Here is a 12,519-nt window from a genome sequence, read left to right on the forward strand (position 1 = left end):
CGTTTTCTGAGTTCCTTGGGGTCCAATTGGTCGGGAAAGAGTCATACGAATCAATTCTGAGACGAAAAATTTTTTGGTCAAAAAAAAAGGAAGGTTAACCCCTTTGTATTTTTGGCGAAAATTTTCGCGATTCACAAAAGTGCTGGAATAAATTAATTGTGGCACTATTCCGACGTAATTTTGCGAGAGAAATCGATTGGGCGCAGTCCCAATACGCTGCGATCAACGCATCGAAAGTTACAGCCAAAAAACGAAAACCTGAATTTTCGACATTTTTCAGCAGGTGCTTTTTTCCTCGTATCTTCTCTCCCGTTGATCCCACGCTCCTTTTGCTGCGTTTTCTGAGTTCCTTGGGGTCCAATTGGTCGGAAAAGAGTCATACGAATCAATTCTGAGACGGAAAATTTTTTGGTCAAAAAAAAAGGAAGGTTATTTGTATTTTTGGCGAGAATTTTCGCGATTTTCAAAAGTGCTGGAATAAATTAATTGTGGCACTATTCCGACGTAATTTTGCGAGAGAAATCGATTCGGCGCAGTCCCAATACGCTGCGATCAACGCATCGAAAGTTACAGCCAAAAAACGAAAACCTGAATTTTCGACATTTTTCAGCAGGTGCTTTTTTCCTCGTATCTTCTCTCCCGTTGATCCGACGCTCCTTTTGCTGCGTTTTCTGAGTTCCTTGGGGTCCAATTGGTCGGGAAAGAGTCATACGAATCAATTCTGAGACGAAAAATTTTTTGGTCGAAAAAAAAGGAAGGTTAACCCCTTTGTATTTTTGGCGAAAATTTTCGCGATTTCCAAAAGTGCTGGAATGAATTAATTGTGGCACTATTCCGAAGTAATTTTGCGAGAGAAATCGATTGGGCGCAGTCCCAATACGCTGCGATCAACGCATCGAAAGTTACAGCCAAAAAACGAAAACCTGAATTTTCGTCATTTTTCAGCAGGTGCTTTTTTCCTCGTATCTTCTCTCCCGTCGATATCACGCTCCTTTTGCTGCGTTTTCTGAGTTCCTTGGGGTCCAATTGGTCGGGAAAGAGTCATACGAATCAATTCTGAGACGAAAAATTTTTTGGTCAAAAAAAAAGGAAGGTTAACCCCTTTGTATTTTTGGCGAAAATTTTCGCGATTCACAAAAGTGCTGGAATAAATTAATTGTGGCACTATTCTGACGTAATTTTGCGAGAGAAATCGATTGGGCGCAGTCCCAATACGCTGCGATCAACGCATCGAAAGTTACAGCCAAAAAACGAAAACCTGAATTTTCGACAGTTTTCAGCAGGTGCTTTTTTCCTCGTATCTTCTCTCCCGTCGATCCCACGCTCCTTTACTGCGTTTTCTGAGTTCCTTGGGGTCCAATTGGTCGGGAAAGAGTCATACGAATCAATTCTGAGACGAAAAATTTTTTGGTCAAAAAAAAAGGAAGGTTAACCCCTTTGTATTTTTGGCGAAAATTTTCGCGATTCACAAAAGTGCTGGAGTAAATTAATTGTGGCACTATTCCGACGTAATTTTGCGAGAGAAATCGATTGGGCGCAGTCCCAATACGCTGCGATCAACGCATCGAAAGTTACAGCCAAAAAACGAAAACCTGAATTTTCGACAGTTTTCAGCAGGTGCTTTTTTCCTGGTATCTTCTCTCCCGTTGATCCCACGCTCCTTTCGCTGCGATTTCGGAGTTCCTTGTGGTCCAATTGGTCGGAAAAGTGTCATACGAATCAATTCTGAGACGAAAAATTTTTTGGTCAAAAAAAAAGGCAGGCTAACCCCTTTGTATTTTTGGCGAAAATTTTCGCGATGTTCAAAAGTGCTAGAATGAATTAACTGTGGCACTATTCTGACGTAATTTTGCGAGGGAAATCGATTGGGCGCAGTCCCAATACGCTGCGATCAACGCATCAAAAGTTACAGCCAAAAAACGAAAACCTGAATTTTCGTCATTTTTCAGCAGGTGCTTTTTTCCTCGTATCTTCTCTCCCGTCGATCCCACGCTCCTTTTGCTGCGTTTTCTGAGTTCCTTGGGGTCCAATTGGTCGGGAAAGAGTCATACGAATCAATTCTGAGACGAAAAATTTTTTGGTCGAAAAAAAAGGAAGGTTAACCCCTTTGTATTTTTAGCGAAAATTTTCGCGATTCCCAAAAGTGCTGGAATAAATTAATTGTGGCACTATTCCGACATAATTTTGCGAGAGAAATCGATTGGGCGCAGTCCCAATACGCTGCGATCAACGCATCGAAAGTTACAGCCAAAAAACGAAAACCTGAATTTTCGTCATTTTTCAGCAGGTGCTTTTTTCCTCGTATCTTCTCTCCCGTCGATCCCACGCTCCTTTTGCTGCGTTTTCTGAGTTCCTTGGGGTCCAATTGGTCGGGAAAGAGTCATACGAATCAATTCTGAGACGAAAAATTTTTTGGTCAAAAAAAAAGGAAGGTTAACCCCTTTGTATTTTTGGCGAAAATTTTCGCGATTCACAAAAGTGCTGGAATAAATTAATTGTGGCACTATTCCGACGTAATTTTGCGAGAGAAATCGATTGGGCGCAGTCCCAATACGCTGCGATCAACGCATCGAAAGTTACAGCCAAAAAACGAAAACCTGAATTTTCGACATTTTTCAGCAGGTGCTTATCTCCTCGTATCTTCTCTCCCGTTGATCCCACGCTCCTTTTGCTGCGTTTTCTGAGTTCCTTGGGGTCCAATTGGTCGGAAAAGAGTCATACGAATCAATTCTGAGACGGAAAATTTTTTGGTCAAAAAAAAAGGAAGGTTATTTGTATTTTTGGCGAAAATTTTCGCGATTTTCAAAAGTGCTGGAATAAATTAATTGTGGCACTATTCCGACGTAATTTTGCGAGAGAGATCGATTCGGCGCAGTCCCAATACGCTGCGATCAACGCATCGAAAGTTACAGCCAAAAAACGAAAACCTGAATTTTCGACATTTTTCAGCAGGTGCTTTTTTCCTCGTATCTTCTCTCCCGTTGATCCGACGCTCCTTTTGCTGCGTTTTCTGAGTTCCTTGGGGTCCAATTGGTCGGGAAAGAGTCATACGAATCAATTCTGAGACGAAAAATTTTTTGGTCGAAAAAAAAGGAAGGTTAACCCCTTTGTATTTTTGGCGAAAATTTTCGCGATTTCCAAAAGTGCTGGAATGAATTAATTGTGGCACTATTCCGACGTAATTTTGCGAGAGAAATCGATTCGGCGCAGTCCCAATACGCTGCGATCAACGCATCGAAAGTTACAGCCAAAAAACGAAAACCTGAATTTTCGACATTTTTCAGCAGGTGCTTTTTTCCTCGTATCTTCTCTCCCGTTGATCCCACGCTCCTTTTGCTGCGTTTTCTGAGTTCCTTGGGGTCCAATTGGTCGGGAAAGAGTCATACGAATCAATTCTGAGACGAAAAATTTTTTGGTCAAAAAAAAAGGAAGGTTAACCCCTTTGTATTTTTGGCGAAAATTTTCGCGATTCCCAAAACTGCTGGAATAAATTAGTTGTGGCACTATTCCGTCGTGATTTTGCGAGAGAAATCGATTGGGCGCAGTCCCAATACGCTGCGATCAACGCATCGAGAGTTACAGCCAAAAACCGAAAACCTGAATTTTCGACATTTTTCAGCAGGTGCTATTTTCCTCGTATCTTCTCTTCCGTTCATCCCACGCTCCTTTCGCTGCGATTTCTGAGTTCCTTGGGGTCCAATTGGTCGGAAAAGTGTCATACGAATCAATTCTGAGACGAAAAATTTTTTGGTCAAAAAAAAAGGAAGGCTAACCCCTTTGTATTTTTGGCGAAAATTTTCGCGATTCACAAAAGTGCTGGAGTAAATTAATTGTGGCACTATTCCGACGTAATTTTGCGAGAGAAATCGATTGGGTGCAGTCCCAATACGCTGCGATCAACGCATCGAAAGTTACAGCCAAAAAACGAAAACCTGAATTTTCGACATTTTTCAGCAGGTGCTTTTTTCCTCGTATCTTCTCTCCCGTTGATCCCACGCTCCTTTTGCTGCGTTTTCTGAGTTCCTTGGGGTCCAATTGGTCGGGAAACAGTCATACGAATCAATTCTGAGACGAAAAGTTTTTGGTCGAAAAAAAAGGAAGGTTAACCCCTTTGTATTTTTAGCGAAAATTTTCGCGATTCCCAAAAGTGCTGGAATAAATTAATTGTGGCACTATTCCGACGTAATTTTGCGAGAGAAATCGATTGGGCGCAGTCCCAATACGCTGCGATCAACGCATCAAAAGTTACAGCCAAAAAACGAAAACCTGAATTTTCGTCATTTTTCAGCAGGTGCTTTTTTCCTCGTATCTTCTCTCCCGTCGATCCCACGCTCCTTTTGCTGCGTTTTCTGAGTTCCTTGGGGTCCAATTGGTCGGGAAAGAGTCATACGAATCAATTCTGAGACGAAAAATTTTTTGGTCAAAAAAAAAGGAAGGTTAACCCCTTTGTATTTTTGGCGAAAATTTTCGCGATTCACAAAAGTGCTGGAATAAATTAATTGTGGCACTATTCCGACGTAATTTTGCAAGAGAAATCGATTGGGCGCAGTCCCAATACGCTGCGATCAACGCATCAAAAGTTACAGCCAAAAAACGAAAACCTGAATTTTCGACAGTTTTCAGCAGGTGCTTTTTTCCTCGTATCTTCTCTCCCGTTGATCCCACGCTCCTTTTGCTGCGTTTTCTGAGTTCCTTGGGGTCCAATTGGTCGGGAAAGAGTCATACGAATCAATTCTGAGACGAAAAATTTTTTGGTCGAAAAAAAAGGAAGGTTAACCCCTTTGTATTTTTAGCGAAAATTTTCGCGATTCCCAAAAGTGCTGGAATAAATTAATTGTGGCACTATTTCGACGTAATTTTGCGAGAGAAATCGATTGGGCGCAGTCCCAATACGCTGCGATCAACGCATCGAGAGTTACAGCCAAAAAACGAAAACCTGAATTTTCGTCATTTTTCAGCAGGTGCTTTTTTCCTCGTATCTTCTCTCCCGTCGATCCCACGCTCCTTTTGCTGCGTTTTCTGAGTTCCTTGGGGTCCAATTGGTCGGGAAAGAGTCATACGAATCAATTCTGAGACGAAAAATTTTTTGGTCAAAAAAAAAGGAAGGTTAACCCCTTTGTATTTTTGGCGAAAATTTTCGCGATTCACAAAAGTGCTGGAGTAAATTAATTGTGGCACTATTCCGACGTAATTTTGCGAGAGAAATCGATTGGGCGCAGTCCCAATACGCTGCGATCAACGCATCGAAAGTTACAGCCAAAAAACGAAAACCTGAATTTTCGACAGTTTTCAGCAGGTGCTTTTTTCCTCGTATCTTCTCTACCGTTGATCCCACGCTCCTTTTGCTGCGTTTTCTGAATTCCTTGGGGTCCAATTGGTCGGGAAAGAGTCATACGAATCAATTCTGAGACGAAAAATTTTTTGGTCGAAAAAAAAGGAAGGTTAACCCCTTTGTATTTTTAGCGAAAATTTTCGCGATTCCCAAAAGTGCTGGAATAAATTAATTGTGGCACTATTCCGACGTAATTTTGCGAGAGAAATCGATTGGGCGCAGTCCCAATACGCTGCGATCAACGCATCGAGAGTTACAGCCAAAAAACGAAAACCTGAATTTTCGACATTTTTCAGCAGGTGCTATTTTCCTCGTATCTTCTCTTCCGTTCATCCCACGCTCCTTTCGCTGCGATTTCTGAGTTCCTTGGGGTCCAATTGGTCGGAAAAGAGTCATACGAATCAATTCTGAGACGGAAAATTTTTTGGTCAAAAAAAAAGGAAGGTTATTTGTATTTTTGGCGAAAACTTTCGCGATTTTCAAAAGTGCTGGAATAAATTAATTGTGGCACTATTCCGACGTAATTTTGCGAGAGAAATCGATTGGGCGCAGTCCCAATACGCTGCGATCAACGCATCGAAAGTTACAGCCAAAAAACGAAAACCTGAATTTTCGACATTTTTCAGCAGGTGCTTTTTTCCTCGTATCTTCTCTCCCGTTGATCCGACGCTCCTTTTGCTGCGTTCTCTGAGTTCCTTGGGGTCCAATTGGTCGGGAAAGAGTCATACGAATCAATTCTGAGACGAAAAATTTTTTGGTCGAAAAAAAAGGAAGGTTAACCCCTTTGTATTTTTGGCGAAAATTTTCGCGATTTCCAAAAGTGCTGGAATGAAGTAATTGTGGCACTATTCCGAAGTAATTTTGCGAGAGAAATCGATTGGGCGCAGTCCCAATACGCTGCGATCAACGCATCGAAAGTTACAGCCAAAAAACGAAAACCTGAATTTTCGACAGTTTTCAGCAGGTGCTTTTATCCTCGTATCTTCTCTCCCGTTGATCCCACGCTCCTTTTGCTGCGTTTTCTGAGTACCTTGGGGTCCAATTGGTCGGGAAAGAGTCATACGAATCAATTCTGAGACGAAAAATTTTTTGGTCGAAAAAAAAGGAAGGTTAACCCCGTTGTATCTTTAGCGAAAATTTTCGCGATTCCCAAAAGTGCTGGAATAAATTAATTGTGGCACTATTCCGACGTAATTTTGCGAGAGAAATCGATTGAGCGCAGTCCCAATACGCTGCGATCAACGCATCGAGAGTTACAGCCAAAAAACGAAAACCCGAATTTTCGACATTTTTCAGCAGGTGCTATTTTCCTCGTATCTTCTCTCCCGTCGATCCCACGCTCCTTTTGCTGCGTTTTCTGAGTTCCTTGGGGTCCAATTGGTCGGGAAAGAGTCATACGAATCAATTCTGAGACGAAAAATTTTTTGGTCAAAAAAAAAGGAAGGTTAACCCCTTTGTATTTTTGGCGAAAATTTTCGCGATTCACAAAAGTGCTGGAGTAAATTAATTGTGGCACTATTCCGACGTAATTTTGCGAGAGAAATCGATTGGGCGCAGTCCCAATACGCTGCGATCAACGCATCGAAAGTTACAGCCAAAAAACGAAAACCTGAATTTTCGACAGTTTTCAGCAGGTGCTTTTTTCCTGGTATCTTCTCTCCCGTTGATCCCACGCTCCTTTCGCTGCGATTTCGGAGTTCCTTGTGGTCCAATTGGTCGGAAAAGTGTCATACGAATCAATTCTGAGACGAAAAATTTTTTGGTCAAAAAAAAAGGCAGGCTAACCCCTTTGTATTTTTGGCGAAAATTTTCGCGATGTTCAAAAGTGCTAGAATGAATTAACTGTGGCACTATTCTGACGTAATTTTGCGAGGGAAATCGATTGGGCGCAGTCCCAATACGCTGCGATCAACGCATCAAAAGTTACAGCCAAAAAACGAAAACCTGAATTTTCGTCATTTTTCAGCAGGTGCTTTTTTCCTCGTATCTTCTCTCCCGTCGATCCCACGCTCCTTTTGCTGCGTTTTCTGAGTTCCTTGGGGTCCAATTGGTCGGGAAAGAGTCATACGAATCAATTCTGAGACGAAAAATTTTTTGGTCGAAAAAAAAGGAAGGTTAACCCCTTTGTATTTTTAGCGAAAATTTTCGCGATTCCCAAAAGTGCTGGAATAAATTAATTGTGGCACTATTCCGACATAATTGTGCGAGAGAAATCGATTGGGCGCAGTCCCAATACGCTGCGATCAACGCATCGAAAGTTACAGCCAAAAAACGAAAACCTGAATTTTCGTCATTTTTCAGCAGGTGCTTTTTTCCTCGTATCTTCTCTCCCGTCGATCCCACGCTCCTTTTGCTGCGTTTTCTGAGTTCCTTGGGGTCCAATTGGTCGGGAAAGAGTCATACGAATCAATTCTGAGACGAAAAATTTTTTGGTCAAAAAAAAAGGAAGGTTAACCCCTTTGTATTTTTGGCGAAAATTTTCGCGATTCACAAAAGTGCTGGAATAAATTAATTGTGGCACTATTCCGACGTAATTTTGCGAGAGAAATCGATTGGGCGCAGTCCCAATACGCTGCGATCAACGCATCGAAAGTTACAGCCAAAAAACGAAAACCTGAATTTTCGACATTTTTCAGCAGGTGCTTTTTTCCTCGTATCTTCTCTCCCGTTGATCCCACGCTCCTTTTGCTGCGTTTTCTGAGTTCCTTGGGGTCCAATTGGTCGGAAAAGAGTCATACGAATCAATTCTGAGACGGAAAATTTTTTGGTCAAAAAAAAAGGAAGGTTATTTGTATTTTTGGCGAGAATTTTCGCGATTTTCAAAAGTGCTGGAATAAATTAATTGTGGCACTATTCCGACGTAATTTTGCGAGAGAAATCGATTCGGCGCAGTCCCAATACGCTGCGATCAACGCATCGAAAGTTACAGCCAAAAAACGAAAACCTGAATTTTCGACATTTTTCAGCAGGTGCTTTTTTCCTCGTATCTTCTCTCCCGTTGATCCGACGCTCCTTTTGCTGCGTTTTCTGAGTTCCTTGGGGTCCAATTGGTCGGGAAAGAGTCATACGAATCAATTCTGAGACGAAAAATTTTTTGGTCGAAAAAAAAGGAAGGTTAACCCCTTTGTATTTTTAGCGAAAATTTTCGCGATTCCCAAAAGTGCTGGAATAAATTAATTGTGGCACTATTCCGACATAATTGTGCGAGAGAAATCGATTGGGCGCAGTCCCAATACGCTGCGATCAACGCATCGAAAGTTACAGCCAAAAAACGAAAACCTGAATTTTCGTCATTTTTCAGCAGGTGCTTTTTTCCTCGTATCTTCTCTCCCGTCGATCCCACGCTCCTTTTGCTGCGTTTTCTGAGTTCCTTGGGGTCCAATTGGTCGGGAAAGAGTCATACGAATCAATTCTGAGACGAAAAATTTTTTGGTCAAAAAAAAAGGAAGGTTAACCCCTTTGTATTTTTGGCGAAAATTTTCGCGATTCACAAAAGTGCTGGAATAAATTAATTGTGGCACTATTCCGACGTAATTTTGCGAGAGAAATCGATTGAGCGCAGTCCCAATACGCTGCGATCAACGCATCGAGAGTTACAGCCAAAAAACGAAAACCCGAATTTTCGACATTTTTCAGCAGGTGCTATTTTCCTCGTATCTTCTCTCCCGTCGATCCCACGCTCCTTTTGCTGCGTTTTCTGAGTTCCTTGGGGTCCAATTGGTCGGGAAAGAGTCATACGAATCAATTCTGAGACGAAAAATTTTTTGGTCAAAAAAAAAGGAAGGTTAACCCCTTTGTATTTTTGGCGAAAATTTTCGCGATTCACAAAAGTGCTGGAGTAAATTAATTGTGGCACTATTCCGACGTAATTTTGCGAGAGAAATCGATTGGGCGCAGTCCCAATACGCTGCGATCAACGCATCGAAAGTTACAGCCAAAAAACGAAAACCTGAATTTTCGACAGTTTTCAGCAGGTGCTTTTTTCCTGGTATCTTCTCTCCCGTTGATCCCACGCTCCTTTCGCTGCGATTTCGGAGTTCCTTGTGGTCCAATTGGTCGGAAAAGTGTCATACGAATCAATTCTGAGACGAAAAATTTTTTGGTCAAAAAAAAAGGCAGGCTAACCCCTTTGTATTTTTGGCGAAAATTTTCGCGATGTTCAAAAGTGCTAGAATGAATTAACTGTGGCACTATTCTGACGTAATTTTGCGAGGGAAATCGATTGGGCGCAGTCCCAATACGCTGCGATCAACGCATCAAAAGTTACAGCCAAAAAACGAAAACCTGAATTTTCGTCATTTTTCAGCAGGTGCTTTTTTCCTCGTATCTTCTCTCCCGTCGATCCCACGCTCCTTTTGCTGCGTTTTCTGAGTTCCTTGGGGTCCAATTGGTCGGGAAAGAGTCATACGAATCAATTCTGAGACGAAAAATTTTTTGGTCGAAAAAAAAGGAAGGTTAACCCCTTTGTATTTTTAGCGAAAATTTTCGCGATTCCCAAAAGTGCTGGAATAAATTAATTGTGGCACTATTCCGACATAATTGTGCGAGAGAAATCGATTGGGCGCAGTCCCAATACGCTGCGATCAACGCATCGAAAGTTACAGCCAAAAAACGAAAACCTGAATTTTCGTCATTTTTCAGCAGGTGCTTTTTTCCTCGTATCTTCTCTCCCGTCGATCCCACGCTCCTTTTGCTGCGTTTTCTGAGTTCCTTGGGGTCCAATTGGTCGGGAAAGAGTCATACGAATCAATTCTGAGACGAAAAATTTTTTGGTCAAAAAAAAAGGAAGGTTAACCCCTTTGTATTTTTGGCGAAAATTTTCGCGATTCACAAAAGTGCTGGAATAAATTAATTGTGGCACTATTCCGACGTAATTTTGCGAGAGAAATCGATTGGGCGCAGTCCCAATACGCTGCGATCAACGCATCGAAAGTTACAGCCAAAAAACGAAAACCTGAATTTTCGACATTTTTCAGCAGGTGCTTTTTTCCTCGTATCTTCTCTCCCGTTGATCCCACGCTCCTTTTGCTGCGTTTTCTGAGTTCCTTGGGGTCCAATTGGTCGGAAAAGAGTCATACGAATCAATTCTGAGACGGAAAATTTTTTGGTCAAAAAAAAAGGAAGGTTATTTGTATTTTTGGCGAGAATTTTCGCGATTTTCAAAAGTGCTGGAATAAATTAATTGTGGCACTATTCCGACGTAATTTTGCGAGAGAAATCGATTCGGCGCAGTCCCAATACGCTGCGATCAACGCATCGAAAGTTACAGCCAAAAAACGAAAACCTGAATTTTCGACATTTTTCAGCAGGTGCTTTTTTCCTCGTATCTTCTCTCCCGTTGATCCGACGCTCCTTTTGCTGCGTTTTCTGAGTTCCTTGGGGTCCAATTGGTCGGGAAAGAGTCATACGAATCAATTCTGAGACGAAAAATTTTTTGGTCGAAAAAAAAGGAAGGTTAACCCCTTTGTATTTTTAGCGAAAATTTTCGCGATTCCCAAAAGTGCTGGAATAAATTAATTGTGGCACTATTCCGACATAATTGTGCGAGAGAAATCGATTGGGCGCAGTCCCAATACGCTGCGATCAACGCATCGAAAGTTACAGCCAAAAAACGAAAACCTGAATTTTCGTCATTTTTCAGCAGGTGCTTTTTTCCTCGTATCTTCTCTCCCGTCGATCCCACGCTCCTTTTGCTGCGTTTTCTGAGTTCCTTGGGGTCCAATTGGTCGGGAAAGAGTCATACGAATCAATTCTGAGACGAAAAATTTTTTGGTCAAAAAAAAAGGAAGGTTAACCCCTTTGTATTTTTGGCGAAAATTTTCGCGATTCACAAAAGTGCTGGAATAAATTAATTGTGGCACTATTCCGACGTAATTTTGCGAGAGAAATCGATTGGGCGCAGTCCCAATACGCTGCGATCAACGCATCGAAAGTTACAGCCAAAAAACGAAAACCTGAATTTTCGTCATTTTTCAGCAGGTGCTTTTTTCCTCGTATCTTCTCTCCCGTCGATCCCACGCTCCTTTTGCTGCGTTGTCTGAGTTCCTTGGGGTCCAATTGGTCGGGAAAGAGTCATACGAATCAATTCTGAGACGGAAAATTTTTTGGTCAAAAAAAAAGGAAGGTTATTTGTATTTTTGGCGAAAATTTTCGCGATTTTCAAAAGTGCTGGAATAAATTAATTGTGGCACTATTCCGACGTAATTTTGCGAGAGAAATCGATTGGGCGCAGTCCCAATACGCTGCGATCAACGCATCGAAAGTTACAGCCAAAAAACGAAAACCTGAATTTTCGACATTTTTCAGCGGGTGCTTTTTTCCTCGTATCTTCTCTCCCGTTGATCCGACGCTCCTTTTGCTGCGTTTTCTGAGTTCCTTGGGGTCCAATTGGTCGGGAAAGAGTCATACGAATCAATTCTGAGACGAAAAATTTTTTGGTCGAAAAAAAAAGAAGGTTAACCCCTTTGTATTTTTGGCGAAAATTTTCGCGATTTCCAAAAGTGCTGGAATGAATTAATTGTGGCACTATTCCGAAGTAATTTTGCGAGAGAAATCGATTGGGCGCAGTCCCAATACGCTGCGATCAACGCATCGAAAGTTACAGCCAAAAAACGAAAACCTGAATTTTCGTCATTTTTCAGCAGGTGCTTTTTTCCTCGTATCTTTTCTCCCGTCGATCCCACGCTCCTTTTGCTGCGTTTTCTGAGTTCCTTGGGGTCCAATTGGTCGGGAAAGAGTCATACGAATCAATTCTGAGACGAAAAATTTTTTGGTCAAAAAAAAAGGAAGGTTAACCCCTTTGTATTTTTGGCGAAAATTTTCGCGATTCACAAAAGTGCTGGAATAAATTAATTGTGGCACTATTCTGACGTAATTTTGCGAGAGAAATCGATTGGGCGCAGTCCCAATACGCTGCGATCAACGCATCGAAAGTTACAGCCAAAAAACGAAAACCTGAATTTTCGACAGTTTTCAGCAGGTGCTTTTTTCCTCGTATCTTCTCTCCCGTTGATCCCACGCTCCTTTTGCTGCGTTTTCTGAGTTCCTTGGGGTCCAATTGGTCGGGAAAGAGTCATACGAATCAATTCTGAGACGAAAAATTTTTTGGTCGAAAAAAAAGGAAGGTTAACCCCTTTGTATTTTTGGCGAAAATTTTCGCGATTCACAAAAGTGCTGGAATAAATTAA

Source organism: Neodiprion lecontei, chromosome 4 (genome assembly GCF_021901455.1).
Source record: "Neodiprion lecontei isolate iyNeoLeco1 chromosome 4, iyNeoLeco1.1, whole genome shotgun sequence".
NCBI lineage: Eukaryota > Metazoa > Arthropoda > Insecta > Hymenoptera > Diprionidae > Neodiprion > Neodiprion lecontei.